The following is a 13,685-nucleotide window of genomic DNA, read 5'->3' on the forward strand; positions in this document are numbered from 1 at the left end:
TTCTCTACTCATGTAGTATATTAAGGTATATCAACTTACCAATCCATGATCTGAATATCTCTCGCCAGCAAGGATACGTTGACGTCCTGCGGCTTCAAGAAAATTCGTATGATCTTGGACGCGCCAAAGGAGCTCTCACTTCCAGCGGTGGACATGTCTTCCAGTTGTTCAATCCCCTACACAAATGCACAAAACAACATTAATTTCACCGTTGCCTAGAATCCAATCCTTCTGTTGTTGTTGTTCTTCTTCCCTATACTGCAAAGAACACAGTGTCCCACAGTGTGGTCACAAAGTCGACTATGTGAAAACGCTCGAATTTAATAGTGTGGAGATGGTTTCACACTGTGGTTTGGTTTTCACAGAGTGTGCTCACGGTAATGTTCTATGTCACACTGTGAATTGATGATTCACAATGTGTTCACACTGTTAAAACGCTCAAATTTAAAGGACAAGTTCATCCTCATAAACATAAGGATTGAGAGAATGTAGCAATATTAGGAGAACACGTCATTGAAAGTTTGAGGAAAATCGGACAACCCGTTCAAAAGTTATGAATTTTTGAAGTTTTTGTGTAGTAACCGCTGGATGAGAAGACTACTGCAGTGTATGAATAACTTAGATGTCACATGCGTACAACAATATAAGGAAAATATAAAGAGAATTTCACAAAATTCCATCTTTTGAAAAAAGTACATATTCCCTTGACTCGTTACCGACATATGTAAGGGGTAATATTATTCCCCCTGCTTTTAGAAAGAGACAAGTCAAGTGCTCTTTTATTATGCGAAAAAAGTGAAAATATGTTGAATTTTCTTTACATTTTCTTTATCCTGTTGTACGCATATGACTCACAAGCTGTAGTAGTCTCCTCATCCAGCGGTTCCAACACAAAAATTTTAAAAATTCATAACTTTTGCATCGATTGTCCAATTTTCCTCAAACTTTCACTGATGTGTTCTACTAATATTGTTGCATTTTCTCAATCCTTATGTTTATGAAGGTGAACTTGTCCTTTAACAGTTTGAAGAGATTTCACATTGTGTTCACATTGTGTTCATACTGTGGTCCTCACACTGTGGGACACTGTGTTCTTTACAGCAGGGTTGTGGTGGTGGTGGTTTTTCCCCATTCTTTCGTTTTAGATATTTTGTCTGTTTTTTTTTTTTTTTTTGTAGAATTGCCAGATTATTAGGTGATACGCTATCAGCGTATCACCTATTGTGATTGTCAAAATCTCTCTTTATTTCTTTTTAGGTGATACGCTATCAGCGTATCACCTATTGTGATTGTCAAAATCTCTCTTTATTTCTTTTTATTCTTCTTTCTTTCTGGACAATTTTGTGTCATCAATATCTCAAGAATGACATTACGGAATAACATGACATTTTCAGGGAACATGTCTCATGACAATATCTAGCCACAATAAGGTTTTCATGACAGTAACATATCTATGACGTCGTCTAGGCGCCATTTTGTGATTTTTGGACCATGTTACATGATCGATCATAACTTCATAACTAAAGGTCATTTCTGTATCATTTTTTGTGGACATAAAGTTCAGGTCACGTTCTATCTTACTTCTTTTGATGCTAATTACCTAGGACATCATTAAGTGCGCGTAAGCGCGCGTCAAAATTTTAAAAGGCTCAAAACAACTTTCCAATGGGAAATCTCGAAGTTTCAGACAATTTTATGCGTTTCAAACAATTTTGCGCGTGCGTGTCCGTCCGCGCATTTTCGCGCGCACAGCGCGTCAGCAACATGAAAATACACTTTTTTTTGACAGATTTGGATTCCTGATACTTTGAGCAACAATATCCATTGATTTCTAATCGATTCCTACAAATAACAAAGCAATGCACTTGCGTCAAAGTTCAAATTTCGCGTGCGCGTCTATGTGCAAATATAGTGAAAAAACATGTCTTTGTTTATTTCGCCATAGCTCTTTAAAACGTCAGGTGACCCTATGTTTTTATTGCATATTACAAAAGCATATAAATTGGACATGACGTTTCAAGTATCATTATTTCCATAATTACATTATGACGTCATCATATCGTCATCTGAAATAAAAAAAGTGGAATTAATTTTTTTGAGGTACTGTTTCTGACATTCATTTGCTCGTATCTCTGTTGTTTAAGCTCAATATTATCCCAAATTCAGATATGTTGTACTTTGAACATTTGCCTTTCAAGTCCATGTCATGGTTTTGAAATTTGATGACGTCATCATGCTTTAAATTGTGTTTAAAGGTAAAGACGCAAAATCGGACAAGTTTACGTGTTATGTCTATGGGAGGTGATTTTTTTAGAAACCATGCATTGACTTGACAACGTTTAAGCACCTTTATCTCAGCTGATTTTGCTTCATTTCCTCTGAAACTTATTTATGTTGTAGCTGTGACAATAAGCTGCAGTAATCATGCATTTTATTCTTTGAAATCTCCTCATGAGGTTGACAATTTTGCAATTTAAAACTGAAAATGAGAATGGAATGCGGACCAAACGATTCCTGATTCATCTTTCACGTACATAAGCTTACGTTCCTCTAATTTTCTCGTCGAGACGTATGGCCGAGTGGTTAGAGGCGTCGTCTTAGAAACGTGAGGTTGCACACGTACGGGTTCGATCCTCACAAGAGCACGAAAGAAAATAATATTTTTTTTTTTTACTTTTTTTCTTCAATGGAGTACTACACCTTCGTCCATGTAGAAATCACGTTTGCATGTAAACACACCTATACGCACACACTCACACAGTATACCTTTGTTTTGCGTTGGAGACTGCATTACTTCGACTGCTGCAAAATTATAGTTTTGCAGGTTGGGCTTTTCAAACTGATATAGTATACTGTAACAAAATGAAATTTGTTCATATCAATTCAGTAACACAATGTAGTCGTGGTTACTTTGTGCTGATTTATACATGTAACAAGCTATACATTGTAAAAAAGGTATTCAGTCTTCTGTATTGATGATTATTTGTCAATTAGTGGTTTTTGTGGAGTTTCAGATAGTGATAAAAAGTATGGATGATAAGTGCAGCGATAATTCCTATAGTTAGTTCAAAGCTGTGTTACAGATGTTTGATACATACATTTAGCATTGTGTGTGTGTATATACGTGTGTATACAGGTTGGCCATATGACACATTCTAGACAATTACTCTTAATTGATTAGCAAACGTGATCAGCTATGGAACTGGATATGGTACTAATGTATGATGTTAATGATTCTGATTAAACTGTGACGAGTTTAAAGGGATAGCGTAACTGTGTGTAAGAATAAGGCAATTATAAGGATATTTTAGGGCAATTTGATAACCATGCCTATAATAATTTCATACAGGTACTAATGCCTGCCTCATATTCATGTGATAGATCGTCATGTCAATAGCAAACTGACAACGTACGATGAATGTGTTATATATTGAACAACTGTCTTTCAAGTCCATAACGTTCCCCATATTTTCCCGTCGAGACGTGTCGCCGAGTGGTTAAAGGCGACGTCTCAGAGACGTGAGGTTGCGGGTTTGAACCCCACAAGATCACGAAACAAAATAATTAGCTACTTTACTGTTTTTTTTCTTCAATTTTGTATTACATATTCGTCCATGTAGAAATCACGTTCGTATATAAACGCACCTATACACACACACAGACACACACACACGCCATATCCCTCTTTTTTGTGTGTTGGAGACCACATTGCTTCGACTGCAGCAACATTTTGCAGGTTGACTTTGTCAAACCGATCATAGTATGTAATGACGACGACTGAGGTGTTGTACTTTGAACAATTTTCTTTCAAGACGATGTCATTGTTTTGTAATTTGATGACGTCATTACACTGAAAATTGTGATTAAAGGCAAGGTATCAAAACCAGCCGATTATAGGTTTTATGTCTGCGGGACGTATTTTTCCCAAGTTGCCAGAAATGGCATAGCGACCTCAGTCGTTACAAGGCCGCTTTTCCGTCTAGCAATGCAATAGATGTTCACACGGCCACGTTAGTTGAGTGGGCATTGACTTTCCCCCCGTTATATCTATACATTGTTGTTGTTTTTTTGTCTTACCATTTCCGTGGATGACCCGTGGCCGAGTGGTTACAGAAACGGTTTCGCATGCACGCTCAATATAACTTCAAGGTGCCTATATCACATTCTTTTCTTTGTCGATCACAGATGACTGTCATCTGATGACCACAAGCGTATCACCTAACTCGTCCTCAATGTGACGAGTTTTCATGTCTCGTTATTCTTCTTTCTTTCTGGACAATTTTGTGTCATCAATATCTCAAGAATGACATTACGGAATAACATGACATTTTCAGGGAACATGTCTCATGACAATATCTAGCCACAATAAGGTTTTCATGACAGTAACATATCTATGACGTCGTCTAGGCGCCATTTTGTGATTTTTGGACCATGTTACATGATCGATCATAACTTCATAACTAAAGGTCATTTCTGTATCATTTTTTGTGGACATAAAGTTCAGGTCACGTTCTATCTTACTTCTTTTGATGCTAATTACCTAGGACATCATTAAGTGCGCGTAAGCGCGCGTCAAAATTTTAAAAGGCTCAAAACAACTTTCCAATGGGAAATCTCGAAGTTTCAGACAATTTTATGCGTTTCAAACAATTTTGCGCGTGCGCGTCCGTCCGCGCATTTTCGCGCGCACAGCGCGTCAGCAACATGAAAATACACTTTTTTTGACAGATTTGGATTCCTGATACTTTGAGCAACAATATCCATTGATTTCTAATCGATTCCTACAAATAACAAAGCAATGCACTTGCGTCAAAGTTCAAATTTCGCCTGCGCGTCTATGTGCAAATATAGTGAAAAAACATGTCTTTGTTTATTTCGCCATAGCTCTTTAAAACGTCAGGTGACCCTATGTTTTTATTGCATATTACAAAAGCATATAAATTGGACATGACGTTTCAAGTATCATTATTTCCATAATTACATTATGACGTCATCATATCGTCATCTGAAATCAAAAAAGTGGAATTAATTTTTTTGAGGTACTGTTTCTGACATTCATTTGCTCGTATCTCTGTTGTTTAAGCTCAATATTATCCCAAATTCAGATATGTTGTACTTTGAACATTTGCCTTTCAAGTCCATGTCATGGTTTTGAAATTTGATGACGTCATCATGCTTTAAATTGTGTTTAAAGGTAAAGACGCAAAATCGGACAAGTTTACGTGTTATGTCTATGGGAGGTGATTTTTTTAGAAACCATGCATTGACTTGACAACGTTTAAGCACCTTTATCTCAGCTGATTTTGCTTCATTTCCTCTGAAACTTATTTATGTTGTAGCTGTGACAATAAGCTGCAGTAATCATGCATTTTATTCTTTGAAATCTCCTCATGAGGTTGACAATTTTGCAATTTAAAACTGAAAATGAGAATGGAATGCGGACCAAACGATTCCTGATTCATCTTTCACGTACATAAGCTTACGTTCCTCTAATTTTCTCGTCGAGACGTATGGTCGAGTGGTTAGAGGCGTCGTCTTAGAAACGTGAGGTTGCACACGTACGGGTTCGATCCTCACAAGAGCACGAAAGAAAATAATATATTTTTTTTACTTTTTTTCTTCAATAGAGTACTACACCTTCGTCCATGTAGAAATCACGTTTGCATGTAAACACACCTATACGCACACACTCACACAGTATACCTTTGTTTTGCGTTGGAGACTGCATTACTTCGACTGCTGCAAAATTATAGTTTTGCAGGTTGGGCTTTTCAAACTGATATAGTATACTGTCACAACATGAAATTTGTTCATATTAATTCAGTAACACAATGTAGTCGTGGTTACTTTGTGCTGATTTATACATGTAACAAGCTATACATTGTAAAAAAGGTATTCAGTCTTCTGTATTGATGATTATTTGTCAATTAGTGGTTTTTGTGGAGTTTCAGATAGTGATAAAAAGTATGGATGATAAGTGCAGCGATAATTCCTATAGTTAGTTCAAAGCTGTGTTACAGATGTTTGATACATACATTTAGCATTGTGTGTGTGTATATACGTGTGTATACAGGTTGGCCATATGACACATGCTAGACAATTACTCTTAATTGATTAGCAAACGTGATCAGCTATGGAACTGAATATGGTACTAATGTATGATGTTAATGATTCTGATTAAACTGTGACGAGTTTAAAGGGATAGCGTAACTGTGTGTAAAAATAAGGCAATTATAAGGATATTTTAGGGCAATTTGATAACCATGCCTATAATAATTTCATACAGGTACTAATGCCTGCCTCATATTCGATTGTCATGTCAATAGCAAACTGACAACGTACGATGGATGTGTTATATATTGAACAACTGTCTTTCAAGTCCATAACGTTCCCCATATTTTCCCGTCGAGACGTGTCGCCGAGTGGTTAAAGGCGACGTCTCAGAGACGTGAGGTTGCGGGTTCGAACCCCACAAGATCACGAAACAAAATAATTAGCTACTTTACTGTTTTTTTTTCTTCAATTTTGTATTACATATTCGTCCATGTAGAAATCACGTTCGTATATAAACGCACCTATACACACACACAGACACACACACACGCCATATCCCTCTTTTTTGTGTGTTGGAGACCACATTGCTTCGACTGCAGCAACATTTTGCAGGTTGACTTTGTCAAACCGATCATAGTATGTAATGACGACGACTGAGGTGTTGTACTTTGAACAATTTTCTTTCAAGACCATGTCATTGTTTTGTAATTTGATGACGTCATTACACTGAAAATTGTGATTAAAGGCAAGGTATCAAAACCAGCCGATTATAGGTTTTATGTCTGCGGGACGTATTTTTCCCAAGTTGCCAGAAATGGCATAGCGACCTCAGTCGTTACAAGGCCGCTTTTCCGTCTAGCAATGCAATAGATGTTCACACGGCCACGTTAGTTGAGTGGGCATTGACTTTCCCCCCGTTATATCTATACATTGTTGTTGTTTTTTTGTCTTACCATTTCCGTGGATGACCCGTGGTCGAGTGGTTACAGATACGGTTTCGCATGCACGCTCAATATAACTTCAAGGTGCCTATATCACATTCTTTTCTTTGTCGATCACAGATGACTGTCATCTCATGACCACAAGCGTATCACCTAACTCGTCCTCAATGTGACGAGTTTTCATGTCTCGTTCATTTTGCATTTCATGATATAGGTTAATTTTTTTTCTTCATTAAAGGACAAGTTTACCTTCATATTATACATGTGGATTGAGAGAATGTGGCAACATAAGTAGAACACATCAGTGAAAGTTTGAGGAAAATCGAACAATCCATTCAAAAGTTATGAATTTTTAAAGCTTCTATCCAGTCACTGCTGGATGAGAAGACTACTACTTGCAGTTGATGATGTCACATGGGTATAGAACGACGTAAGAAAAATATAAAGAGAATTCCACAAAATTTCATTTCTTGAAAAAAGTACACATCCTCTCAACTTGTAATTGATATATGTTAAGGATAATATTACTCTTCATGTGCCCTTTCAAAGAGGTAAGTCATGTGCTCTTTGGCCTCTTTTATTTTGCGAGAAAAGTGAAAATATGTTGAATTTTCATTATATTTTCCTTATGTAGTTGTACACATATCATAACATCACAAGTTGTATTAGCCTTCACATCCAGCGATCATGGAACTGAAACGTCAAAAATTCATAACTTCTGAACGGATTGTCCAATTTTACTCAAAATTTCACTAATGTGTTCGACTAATATCGCTGCATTCTCTCAATCCAAATGTTAATGAAGGTGAACTTGTCATTTAAAGGGGCCCTGAAATCCAAATGCATGTTGATTTGTGTTGATTTTTTTTTTCTTCTATTTTTCTTCAGATTACTTGGGAACGCCCACACACACACAAAAAAAAAATCCTTCCAAACCAATATTCCTGAGATGACATCATCTGTCAATCATTGCTAAAGTACTGAAATGTTTAACAAAAGACATTGGAATGCACCGTTCTCTCTCTCTTTAAAGGCGTTTGTATATAAACAGTCAGTCCTTCCCACACACCTCATGTGACCCGGATTCACATTTTTCACCTTCTGCAGTTACAATGGACAGAGTTTTGATACACGACAAATACCATAATATTGTGGTTCTGCTGGTGGCATTATCTGGGAAACAATATGATAGGCCGGAAGCCTCGAAACACTTATTCACGCGATACGGGCATTGGCCAGAAGAGTAATTTCAAGTGAGTTTGTATCTTTGGCAAGTTTTTTTTTCAGTTTTATGCTCCTGATATTCTCGAAAAGGAAATCCACTTCATCTCCAGGGTGTCTTTAATGTGATGTGCTACATTGAACCAACAAAATAGCAATAACGTTTCAATGAACGATTGGATTAAAACAACTAGAAAATGTTTCCCTCTTTCGAAAAATGGTGACGTCAGCCACATCAATCGAGATTAGATGCAAAATCAGGGCACCAACATGACTACAGTGGAGTCGAGAGATCGTATACCGATTCATCCAGAAAGTGTTTCTGATGCTCTGTTCCAACGCCATCCACTCCATCGCATACAACGAAGTAAGAATTGTTGTAGAACGTCTCCTTCATGATTTGTAGTTCTAGGAAGCAGCTGGTCGTGTCCGCCATGCCAGAAGGTAACAGGTCCTTACCGATGAGGGCGTTGGCTGTCGTGCTCTTTCCGCTGCTTGTCCTGGCAAGGCAATGAGTATAGGAAACTGTGGCCTTCCAAAAAAAAAAAAAAATCCAAATTAACAAGTGAATTGTAACTGTATAGCGAATCTGCTAATGTGTGTATAATAATGTATGGTATAATGCACGCTCTATCATACAGTGTGCCGGTTGTTGGATTTTTTCTTTTTTCTAGTACTGGTGCATCAATAGAACATTCACTGTTCATTTTTGTTACATTATAGCAAATAGACCGATCCATCCATCCATCTACATGCATTTTCTGTAGATCATCATATAGTAGGCCCTGTTAGATCTACTATTAATTTCGGTATAGGGAGCGAAGGAGCGCAGAGAGGAGCTTGTACATTTTATTTATTATTATTATTATTATTTTGAGATTCAACCATTTGGTGCATAATTTGAGTGATTTGAGTAAATTATTTATGGGCAAATTTTGGTGCTTTTTACTGAAAAACCTTTGCTTTAAACAAAAATAAAGAATTCGTTTTCAAAAGGTGATAAATCCACCTTTGAAATGCGTGCAGGAGTTAATTGAAAAAAAAAATCAAATCTCTTGTTAGCCAGCCAAAAAGACCACGTTTTAAACCTTTTCCGTTATGGAATTTATACTTACTCTCCGAAGATAGAAACTTTCATTTTCTTCCTCGAGAGCTGATGATCAATGGAGCTGACCGTGCAGTCAATTTGCTCGATATTGGCTGCAACATGTTCTGATAGTTCTGTTGGCGACGAACAACACAAGAGATGAAAGACTTGAGACACAATATGGCTATAGAGATGATATCAATTACAGTGAAATACTACACATTTAGGCCTATCCTAACCTTTCTGTAGAAAGCGCACTTTGTTTGACAAATCTGAATCACAAGAAATCATACTTCCAGTACTCCCGCCACTTTAGTCACAGCCGTACTAAAAAGAAGATGAAAACATTGTCGTCCAAAAGACAATTTCGTACATAGCGGTTTAAAGTATGGTGTGCAGCATACCTGCACCAATGATGCCGTCCATTTGGTTTCTTAACTCATAATTATTTATCACTTTCCGCCCCCTACGGGCTTGCCTATTTGTGAAAAAAAAAATACACTCCAAACAACTATAGCATGGTGTGATGTGCCTTTCACGAGTTGGAGTATGTATCCAGTTTACTTCACATGAATTTACTGTATAGGGGTATTTTGCACCATCATCAGATTGCTACTTTTTATGAATACAAGTTGAGAGCATACGCAAAAAAGGGAAAAACTCATGCCAGTACAGATGAAACAAAATCATGTTCGTTGCAAGACGGGACCAGAAACAAAAACACCTAAAAGGGTGTGTACAGTTCTGGTCGAGGTGAGGATTTAGCTTTTAACGTTTTGCGAGATATTCGATCAGAAACCACTCTATGAGATGTCAAAGAGCATGCAATTCTAAAGGGTATCAAAAGTTTATTTGATGAAAATCAGTTTTGAAATGGCTGAGATATCCAAAAACAAGGTGAAACAAAGAGATCCTAATAAAGTTGTGGCCTGTCGCCTTCTAGCATTATCACTTTTTTGGATATCTCGGCCATTTCAAAACCAATTTTTATCAAATAAACATTAAATCCTTCTTAAAATTACATGCTCTTTCACATTTCATAATCTCATTATCTCACTTAATAGGAATGTTCAAAACATGAATCCCCACATCAACCAGTACTGTACAGCCCCTTTAAAGGATACGATTTATTTTATCGGAAACAACTTTTGTTATGATTACTCCGAATAAGAGCCTCACAAACCCAAATGAGAAAAAGTAAAGACGACATTGCAGGTGTCGTTTTAAGTGGATGACAATGTTGTCTGACAGGATATTTAGGAAAATCCATCATTTGATATTGCCATTCTCACCTAACTCGTTGATTATTGGCAGTAAGTCTTTGACCTTCTTCACCTGCTCAACGATACTTCTGCACTTCGTTCGTAGTTCCGCCTTGCAGTTTTCAAACTGGAAGTGCTGGTTGTCTGCTTTCGTTTTCACCATAATGCTGCATAGATTATAATTACGCAAAATAGACGCATAATCTGAGAGACACTCATTACTGCATGATATCATTTTATTAAAAAACAAAATCTGTATCTTTTGTTAATCGTTTGATGGACTTGGTGCTTTATGTTGATGGTTCTGTCATGTATTTGAAAATGACCTTGAATTATTTAGGCTACCTGTTCATTCATCATTCCATCTATTTGTATAACTGAATTCTTTGTTTCGAATTATTTTATTATGTCATGATGATTCTTCTTATACTAGTTTTGTCTACTGATATGCATTGTATTTTGCTATGAAATGTTCAAATTCAAATTCAAAAATAATCTACATTTCAAAATGCAAATTCATTTTGAATTCCAAGAAGCTTTTATGTATCTCCATTTTTTGGTAGGAATAAGTGGAGACGTGTCATTTCATTTCATCGATGTTATATATTGCATGCCTGCATGTATGCTTAGAGCTATTCCTGAATGATTTGTACAATTGAGTATCTGCATATAAGAAGGACCCAAGTCCACGGAAAGCCATTTCGGGTAAACTTTAAAAAACTTAACATTTACATTAATTGTGGAGAGGCCATTCTGTGTGATGGACTTGGGTCGTTCTTTGAATCATATATGGACTTGGGTCGTTCTTTGAATCATAGGATAGGATAGGCTGCTATTAGAGATGAGAGAAGCAATGAGAGAGGGCGCTATAGTATGAATGCAAAAATGACCCAAGTCCTGGAATTGGGTCATTCTTACATTCATTTAAGATTTCACTCATTCATTTCAGACACTTCCGGGGGTAATTAGGATTTATCATTTACACACAAGATGAGTCCATGCATAAGCTACAATTTTCCATGTCAAACTCAATTTGGCCAAAAATTGCACTTGGGTCGTTCTTATATTCGGGTCTTTAGTTGTATTATTTTCGATGATGATGCTTCAGTGACGATGCCTAATGAAATGCATGAGTTTAACATAACTTCTGATTTTCATAAATGATTTGATTATTCCATAGAATTCCGCGAAATTGATTCTGAAATAATGACAGTGTAAGCTATACAAACTCAATTCTACAAATGTATTTCTACAAATTCAATCAGGAACCGGGCATGGGATCCTACAGCCCCACCCTTCCCCCTCCCCTCCTCCCCCCCCCCCCCCCCGTACACACACACACACTTTTGGCAAATGATAAATGGGGAATTCAAATTGAAAAAAAGAAGAAACGTAAGAAACCCCAGGGCTTTGGAGCGTTAGTTACAGAGAGGATGACCTTATACCAACTACAATTTAAGCACCATGCATCGCCCCCATTAACCCCCCCCCCCCCCATGAAAAGCAGCAGCAGCAGCAGCAGCAGCAGCAACAACAACAACAACAACAACAACAACAAAACGTTCCCTACCACTGCCAAAGGCCGTACTTACCTACTGATCTTATGAAATAGAATAGAACTATTTTTTTTTTACAAAGAATGTATTTAATTAATCGATAAAACTAGCCTTGGATAAAACACAAAACAAAAACATGATTGGTGTCAACGTTCCACGGGTTACCATATTTTTTTTAATGATAAAACAGAATAATAGATTATTTTCACTAAGTGTAATGATGCACGTGTATAAATTATGCAGAGATCGACCCGGCTCAACAAAGGTCGACTATTAGGCTTAATGAGTGTCGGACCATATGCTTTTGTAATGGCAAAATGCTTTCAACACAACATACACTACAATAGGTTACATCTTTTAGGACATTCAAACTTATGAGGCACAATCCTTTATAGGCATTGAACATTATTTTGTGGTGACAGTCGAGGTCTGTAAATAGCCCTTCAGTTCATAAGTAATCTATAGATAACTACATCTTAGAAGTTCAGACAGATGTCATATGTAAGAATGTACTGTATCGTAAAAAAAAAAGAATACAAACTGAATTCATAGACATAATGAAAAAAAAAATGCATGAAAAAACAGATTCACAGGACGTCGACCCCCACGCCTCTCCATGTGAAAAACTGTTAATCCATCACAGCTTTAAAAATCGCAGAAAATATTGATTTTTCTTTTCAAATACATCTTTACTTTGCTTTAGTAGGTTTTATTAAAATCCCATTTGTCTATCGAAAATTACACTTGTTTAGAGACTACGAGGAATGGTTCCGGTACATGCATGCTTGTAGTAGGCCTATGTGTGAAATTCACGCGAAGTTTCATTGGAAACTTCATAACATTGTCAGTATGTATATTAAAGGACCTCTCTGACTCTCTCACACTATTGATTTGTTTGCGTTTGACGGTGCTCTGTTTTCCTTTTGTTACTTCTACGGCAATCTTTATTCTGGCTTATAGATCCCACACGTGACATGAAAAGCAAATATATTATATTTGATAAATATATTAATTTTGACGAACATATTTTGACAAATCACCTAGTGTTGTGAATACATGTAGTATGCAAATTCGTCGCTACAATACACCACGTTGTTTATACTCACACTGATTGTTGCAAACTTCCTTCGTCCACTGAGAGTCCCCCGCACTTGGTCATCAGAAGAATAACAAAAAGCTCTCTCACGGGCACTCAGACACAGTTTAGTCTATAGTCTTACATCAAATCACTAATCACTCTTGTTATCCTGTTGGTCGAGTTATGCTGAATATCATCCCCTCGTTTGCTACATTGCGGACTCCAAAGAAATATTTCAGAGACATATACATGTAACACTTTATCCCGTTCCGTGAATAATAATGGTTCACACCTGTGTTCGTTCGTATGCTGTGTGCACGAGATGTTTGGGAGATAATGATATAGGCTACAAATGCTAAATAACTTCCTAGAGAGTTCGACCAACTGTTGCTAGGGCGACGCTTCCGTTGGATTTCCCCCGTTATGTTGATTGTTGTCTCACCTCTCTGATTGGACACGCGCGCAATGTTAATGAGGCCTGGGCCA

This window comes from Diadema antillarum, unplaced genomic scaffold, assembly GCF_040938485.1.
Source record: "Diadema antillarum isolate AM-2024a unplaced genomic scaffold, OU_Dant_1.0 scf00000071, whole genome shotgun sequence".
In the NCBI taxonomy this organism is placed as follows: Eukaryota; Metazoa; Echinodermata; class Echinoidea; order Diadematoida; family Diadematidae; genus Diadema; species Diadema antillarum.